Source organism: Erigeron canadensis, chromosome 6, assembly GCF_010389155.1.
Source record: "Erigeron canadensis isolate Cc75 chromosome 6, C_canadensis_v1, whole genome shotgun sequence".
Lineage (NCBI taxonomy): Eukaryota > Viridiplantae > Streptophyta > Magnoliopsida > Asterales > Asteraceae > Erigeron > Erigeron canadensis.
The window spans coordinates 40,884,708-40,892,878 of record NC_057766.1 but is presented as its reverse complement, the minus strand read 5'-3'; positions in this window follow the sequence as shown (position 1 = coordinate 40,892,878).

Below are 8,171 nucleotides of genomic sequence, written 5' to 3'. Positions count from 1 at the left end.
GATTTACCTTAAATTTTTAGAACCACATCGAAATTAGAACTTGTAATCATAGTGGATGATGACAAATAGCCTTGTGATTTTAGATCGTAAATTCAAAATTTTGAAGTTTTTATCTTAATAACTTATTGTAATTAGTGTAAGTAATAGTAGTTGAAAAATTGAGAAAGAAAAAGAAACAGTTTATTAATGAAAAAACGACCAATCAAATAAGGTTGTAGTATCTTTTGTATTAATAAAGAGTTTAATTATAAGTATAATAAGGAACTTGAATTTATATACAACTAAAAAAAGCTAATTTAACAATACAAATAAATTGAGTCGATCAAGAATTACGCCACGTGTCTTTTCAAGCACATGTCAATCATGTTTTAGTTTATTGGTAGATTTATAATTATAATCTTCAATTTTAACAATTTTGTCAAACAAATTATAACGAAAAATAAATTAGGTTAAAATAAACTCTTTGCAACTTGCTACAACTATCCGCTGAAATCGTAAGACCTTTCCCGCATTAATCCTGCTGCTTGGATTTTGCTAGTTTATAAAAACTTTTTTTTTTTTGTATCAAGTTTGAATTAGGCCTGTTTCTTAAATACTTTGAACCATTTTCCTAAAGGTTATACTCGTAGTAAACTCTCTTAATCTATTAACCCTTTGAACTGACACTAGTGACCATCTAATATACGAGTTGATAACATAAAGCGTCTCGTATCCCGACCATATTTTTAGTAACTCGACCAGACTATTAATGACAGAGGGCCGCTTTTACTCTACCAAATTTATCATTACAAACAGGGGGCCCACACTATTTTGGAGTTATATGGTCGAGATACCAAAAATGTTGGTCGGGATACACCACGCGTAACATAACACATGAATCAATAAACCCACGATAGAAGACATGGTAATTATCTCTAAAATTCATTATTAACAATATATACAAATGATGGGGTGATTGCATTAACTAAAGTTTGTATTAATTGCATTGCATTACTATAAAGTTAACTTAAATTGAACACTTGTTTCCACTAATTTAAATATTAAAGTATTGAAACGTACCAATAATCTTGAAACTTTCTTGAAGGAAACAAGTTCATTGCGAAGGAGTTATATACTTCTAAAGTATATGAGAAAACGAGTGTATAACTCAAACATGCGCGAATATTGAAAATTTAATTTTTGTGAATGTTTTTGAAGTATTTTCAAAATAATTGTTAAGATATTAATCTAGTTATGAGGTTCTTATGAGATTCTGATTTATCTTTCTAAAATTAGCGTAAAAAAAATTCTGCTAAGCCTTATTTTTAATCTTTTCACATTTAGATTAATTATTGTTTTAGAAAGTTTTATCTTTCCCCTATAGAAAAATTTCCGATCATCATGCCTCATTGATAACTAGCACGGTACCCGCGTAATGCGACGGTAGTTGTGGTGTTGGGGACGAATGTTGGTCGTTGGGGTAGCGTAGAGTGGTGTAGATAGTTGATGTAAAGGCAATTGACGTAAAAGGTTAATGGATATACTTTATATAAATGACTGATACTGTAATTTAATCATTAATGGTATTTTAGATTCCTTCATAACTTTAAAGAGAGGGTTGTTTTATTTAATAAAAAGTATAAAAGTATAGATTAGGTTTAGGTAGGGGTGAGCAAAAACCGAACCGGAAAACCAAAAACCGAAAAAACCCGACAAAACCGAACCGAAAAAACCAAAAACCGAACGAAATCCATTGGTTTGGTTTTGTTTTCTAAAAACCGAACGGATCGGTTTGGGTTTCGGTTTCATTTGCCAAAAAACCGATCAAAAACCGAACCGAATCAATTATATATTAATTATTTAATATTTATGTCATATTACATTTATATTTATTACTTATAATTTGTAAATATGTTAATATATTTAAACTTTTTGTCTTTTTAGTATACAAATCTATATAAATTGTATGTTTTAGATGAAAACGTACAAGAAAATGAATTCGTTTTATAAAAGTTATATCAATTTTAACACCTAAAAAATATAATTAGTCGATAAAAAACATCTTTATATTTTAATTTCTATATCATAGTTTTTTTTGTTAACAACTGAAAATTAAATTTATAACATAATAAACAAAAAAGTTAAAAAAAAAATTATAATAAAAACCGAACAAAAACCGAAACCGAACTAAAAAACCGATAAACCGAACCGAACAAAAACCGAATCCAATGGATTGGGTTTTCTAAAAACCGAATGGATCGGTTATGGTTTCGGTTTTAGCAAAAAACCGAACCAAACCGATCCATACTTACCTCTAAGTTTATATATAGAGGAATTAGGATTAAGAAATAAAGATATTTTATTAGGAGTTATAGATATAGATGATTGTTCTTTTAAGCCATAAACATAAGGGGCGGACGCACATGGACAACAGGGTATGCATTTGCATACCCTATGGACCTCCGAACCAATGGAAAATAATTGAGTTGTGAGTTTTCTTATACACAAAATACATATACATATGATGCATATCCTTAAAAAACATGGTGCATGCCTTCTTTTCAGGAGTGATGGTTTTCGATAATGTTTTTCTTTTTTGCTTTTCATTTGTTTCATATGTATATATATTTGTATGTAATATCTGTATATTTGTATGATGTTTTTTCCTTTTTTTATTGCAGGTTTCAATACGAAGAAATAAGGGTATTTTATTTATTGTATAGGTGCGTCCGCCCCGAATGTTTATGCATTTTAAAAAGTTTATAACATTTTAAAAAGTTATTAAAAAAATGTTAAATGTAATAAAGGTAAAAAAAAAAAAATATTACAAAAGTTTAAAGAAAAACATAAAGTATATAAAATTAGGGGGTTGAAATAATAAAAAAGAAACAGGAGGGACAAAAAAGTCAAAAGAAAAAAAAAAGGCAAATAATAAAAATTTTATTCTTTAAAAGAAACAACAAGAAAGAAGTGTGGTGGCAAATGAACCTTGTCTAAATTTACTCATATTAAAGGAATCGTATTTTTGTCTTTTAAACAATGAGTTTATAATTAGTATTTAAGATGTACATTGATGATATCAATTTGGGCAATATGCGGAACTCGAAATACGAACGTCTATTATGAAAATTCGTACTCTCGAAAAAACCTCCCAATAATCATATTCTACCAATATAGCATGTGAGATTTGAACCCTGATAAATTTATCTAATGTCTATGACCTTATCAATAGTCTACCAACTCATTTTATTATAGACATATGTTATTCTATGGAAGTTCAAATTATAAACTAAGCTATACTTATATATTTTATTGTTTTAAATTTAAAAATGTTAAGTTGTCAAACAAATGTTTGTAAGGGATGAAATCTTATCAAGTTGAAAATAACTTAAGTGGTTAAATTAGAGTAATCTTAAGACTTTTAATCTTAATCATTGGTTATAAATCAATGGTTAAGATTTCTTTAACTTAACTTGACTTGTCATGTTGGGTAACTTGAAGGAATCTCATCTTTATTTACAAATTTATTTATAACGTAAGATGGACCGATTATATAATTATATATATCTTTTTCATTTTTACTCTTCATATTCTAGGATATAGATTCTCTAAAATTAAATATTAACTTTATAGGTAAAGTTGAAACAATCTTAACCTTAGTTTTAAATCAAAGGTCACGATTAAATCAAGTTCAAATATTGCCCATTGATTTCAATATAATGGTTAAAGTTATTTTAACTTTACCTATAAAATTGATATTAGTGTTAAAAGACTCTCTATCTCTCATATTTCATAATGACACATATCTATATTACAAAGTAAATCCATTTTTGAACTTTCACTTTTTCAACATTCAACATTAATACTAAATTTTAACTACTCATTTTTTTTTCTCTCATCAAATCCCAACCACTTATTTTTCTATTTCCTTCATAAATCATTTTATTCATCTAATTTATTCAAAATCTTTTATCTCAAAAACCGTACATCGATAAATTATAATAATTATATGGGTGTTCTTAAAATTTTATGTTCTTTCATCAGAGATGTCATTCGATATACTTTCGACGAATTTTTAAATCCGAGAGCAGAGCCTAAACGGCTAAGGCATTTGGCTATTACATGTTATGACCTATCACATACTATTATCTATCATACTCTAAGACCTATCACCCCACCATCTAACCGCCGCAATGCGCGGATACTTTGTCTCGTATTTATAAACTTTTATTTATAGTTAATTTGCCATTTTAAAATTTTAAATCGTTAATATAAAAATTTCAAAATGATATGTAAATATGCAACAATCTTTTTGTCATGTTTATATGATTAAAGAAAGAAGTTGGTGCCTTCGATTTGAATTGGAGAGGACGGAAATTTGAATATCGTCAAAATAGCGGTAAATTGTTGCATTTCCATTTGAATTTTATTGAACTTTGATATCGTGGAATAATATTAAAAGGCACTAAAATAACCATCGATTGACTTTCACATCAAGACATTTTAAACTTTCATGGCTGGCCAACATGGCCAAATATTATAGGCTTTCCACGCCTCCACGGCTTAAAAGTTTTAAATCTTAAAATTATGTTAATTAATTACACCTCTCATTATGTATTAAATGTTTGAAATTTGACTTATCTAACTCTTTTATTTTTAACTTTGATCATAAATTTTTTTATTTGTATTATATAACGTTTTATATAAATTATATGATTTAATTGAATTTTAAATATACTTTTATTGATATAATTTTAATCAACTCCTATATAACACATATAAAGATTTTTCTAGTCAAAGTTAAAAATAAAAGAAATTAACAAATTAAATTAAACATTTAATATGAAACAGAAGAAGTATATGTATATCTAAAATTTCCAACATTTTATCACTTGTTAATACAATAACATATCAATACCAGAATAAAATTCGTATAATATGTATATATATTGTAAGTAAATTCAAAAATAAATTCATGAACTTTAATTAGTAAATGTAGTCAGGACTCAGGAGGATGGTGGGCAAATGGTCATTTCCCCTGACCTTCTAATCCGATATAGAGGAAAGAAAAGTTTGATTGATAGAGAGGTGTGGTGAGATAACCGGTCCCCAAATTGGTCAATTCGTAACCGGTTGGGTTGAAAATCCGGATTTAAAATATCTAATACAAATATATATTTATTATAGATAGGAAATGATATTAATACCACCACTTATTGATATATCACCATATAATCTTATGTCTATAAAGATTCTATGCAAGCCATATTGTTGATGCCGATTATTATGGTAAAATTTTAAGAAAGCACGAAGTTATGATAAAACAAATACATTAATACCAAATAACATATTTTTAAAACACCTGAAGGTTGCATTTGTTCTATTTTGCCTCCAAAACGAAATTCTAATGATTTATAATTTTTCCCGCCAGTCAACAGTCGTTATCAAAGAAGTATTAGATATATATATATATATAGTCTCTTGGTTCCACATATAATAAGCAGGTGGGGTCTGGCTTTGAGCATTTCGTTTTCACTTCTTCCTGTCGAACAAACCATAAGACTATTGTACTATAACAATTTAAATGGGCAAATTGTTGTCTAAGGTAAAAAAGATGCTAATAATTTAATCCATTTTGTTTTGAAAAGGTCAAACTATATACTTTCGCATGGAACATACTATATGCTATAACAATTTAAAGGTTGTGTACTATCCTTACATCTTGTCTTGGTAGAGGCTAAATTCTAGTTTGGTTGATGTTTATAAATGTTTTTTTTTTCGTTTCTGGTTTACTAATGTAGTAATTGAGTATGATGTGAGCCTTCCACAATTATAAACTGAGCCCCTACTCATGCATGTGATATGAGTGATGATGATGATGGGTGAACCATCAGCATATTGCAAACTACCTTTTGGTTTTGGTAGTTGCATCTTAATTTATTTGAAACATGTAACCAACCATAGGCCCCAACTCATCCATGTACTCATACTCATATATATAGCTCAACATTATCTTTTTTTCTCAAAAAGGAAGAGACCAGGCTCACACTTAATGTTTACTTCATAACCCTTATATTGTGAAGCTATTGTTGCATTTGAGAAAAGGAGACGAGATGTATACTACTTTTTTTAAGGCCTAAACTAATTTTTGTTTTACACTACTAAGTGCATGTATGTAGAAGTGATGGTGTATCATTAAAAAAGAAGTGATGTTATGTATGTTAAAATGTAAAGGGTAAAGTAGAAAACTTACTATAGCTATATATAGCAATAGATAATTTCATGTTGTTCAACAGAATTGTGCCCAAATAGCATGAGAAAACACACCAAAAGGAAAAGATATTGTAAAACAAAGGCCATCATATTTCATTTTATTTAACTAACATTGGATACCTTTATCTAATTGGTAAAAACTAACTATTGTTTTTGATAGCTTTTGCCGAGATACAAACCCGCAATTAGCTCAATACAAGGGCCAACCTAAGGTACTTTTAGAAAGTACTCGACCAATAACATCCTAGGTGTCCTTTGTTATCCACATGGGGATCACCATCAATATTGTGCTACAATTTTAATAAAAAAGGAAACATACGACGATGGTTTGACATTTAAGCATGGTTAATACTTGACGGCTTGGAGACATATATGATGGTTGTAATGATGATATCAATAAGAAGAATAACTAGTTAATGATACTTAGCACTTTTGAGATCAGAACAAATCTTTATTGTTGGGAATACCAAAACCCATATATAATCAATTAATCAAAATACTATAAAGAAAAAATAATCGATCAAATTCATAACTCCTAATCCTACAAGGAGAAGATTCCCTCAAATTTGTTTTAACTTGATCGAATGGTCAAGTTAAACAAATCTTAGCCATTAGATTAAAGTCAAAAATCAAGATTCAAATATCATCTTTGAATTTTGACCTTTGATTAAAATTCAATAGTTAAGATCTCTCCAACATGACTAGTCAAGTTGGAAAACTTGAGGAAACCTCCGTATAATAGTAGACAAAATATAAAAGAGGGTGAAATTGAAAATTAGTTATGAAATCTATATACACCGAGTTGAAAATGTGAATCAAAGTAAAAAGGATACGGTCTCTTAGAATGAAGGTCTTCCTATCATCAAGCATATATAAGCGCAAGATATTAAAGGCTATTACATTTAAATGGTGGCGATGGAAGGACAACTCTCTACACAATTGTAATTATGAAAGCATCAATGACATTTTCAATTCTATTTTCTCGTTTTCTTATATTTGGATCACTAACAGAGACAGGAAGCATTATTATTGCTGAACTGATTGACTCGCGAATCCCTTGATGGTGGAAAACGTTGCATAATGGCTGTGTATCTACTATTGAATCGACTTGGCTCGAGTTTTTCTTTTTTCGAGCTGAATTTTGTTCTTTCGTTTTGCTTTCCTCGGGATTTGTATGGAACTACATCAAAAATACCACAGAGTAAAGACCGCCGGTAGAGAGTTTACCTGATTACTCTTTGTTAGACTCTTCCCTTTTAATGGACTTAGATATTAGAATCAAGATTAGTTGAAAAGAAACCTTAAAAAAACTGTATCTACATATCATCAGATTTTGTACCATACACTAACAATAAATACTTGACATACTTTTATGTTATCTGATTTTTGTTTCTAATATATATATATATCATCTATCAAAGAAGCTAATTAGAAAATGTATCAAGGACATGTGAGAATAGTTGTTAACTTAAAGTGGATTCCATGAAGATAGAACAATAATGTTTAGATGTACAAAATATAATTATTTTGTTTGTGTGCTTTGTGAAATAAGTGTGGCCATTGCAACAATGGTTGCACATGCATTCAACTATTATCTACCCATAATCTCCTGTACCCGGGTTTGGTATATGCTACATGTAGTTATATTTTTCAACTGCAACAATCATGAACATACTCCGTATTAATTATGTTTTAATAAGTGTAATAATACAATAATTATGTATTTAAATACAATATCCTACTTTCCAACAATATATATTTATTCATATCGTTTTAAAAGAAAGTATGTATTTGGGATTGCTTTTGTAAAATTTAGAAAAAAAGAAAAAAGGAGATAACTACAGGAAAGATGATTAAATTTTTGAAAGAAAAGATAAATTAACCAACACAACACAAATTGTAAAATGAAGCATAGCATG